Raw genomic sequence first — 727 nt, forward strand, 5'->3', positions numbered from 1 at the left:
TTTGTTGCAGTTTTGGCCAGGGCCAACTTTGAACCCCCCACCCTCAGTATATGGGGCTGGTGCCCTACTCACTGAGCCACAGGTGCTGCCTGGTGTTTTGGTTTTAATGGAAACATGAGTCAGATCATGTCATTTTTCTGTTTAACACTTTCTTTTTTCTTCTTTGTTTTGAGACAGTTTCACTTTGTCACCCTGGGTAGAGTGCCATGGCATCTTAGCTCACAGCAATCTCAAACTCTTGGGCTTAAGTGATCCTCTTGCCTCAGCCTCCTGAGTAGCTGGGACTACAGGCCCCTACCACAGCACCTGGCTATTTTTAGAGACAAGAGTCTTACACTTGCTTATCTAGAACTCTTGAACAGAAGCAATTCATCCACCTTAGCCTCCCAGAGTGCTAGGATTACAGGCGTGAACCTCGGCGCCTGGCCCTGTTTAACACTTCTCAACAACTTCCCATCTCGGAGTAGAAGCCAGAGACCTTGCAGTGGTCTAGAAGGCAGTGTATGATCAACGATCATCCTTCTCTCCCCACACCCCTTCCTACTGTCTCCGACTACTGTCTGCTGGACTGATCACCCACTCCAGCCACATGAGTTCTCCTTAGGGTTTCTGAACCACACCAGGCACATTTCTGTCCCAGGGCCTTTCCATAGGCCGTTTCCCCTGTTTGGAAACCCTGAAATAGGTGCCCAGCTCACGTTTCCAGTCCTTTAGATCTTAGAGTGTC

This window comes from Otolemur garnettii, unplaced genomic scaffold (genome assembly GCF_000181295.1).
Source record: "Otolemur garnettii isolate 467f Iridium unplaced genomic scaffold, OtoGar3 scaffold00012, whole genome shotgun sequence".
Classification (NCBI taxonomy): domain Eukaryota; kingdom Metazoa; phylum Chordata; class Mammalia; order Primates; family Galagidae; genus Otolemur; species Otolemur garnettii.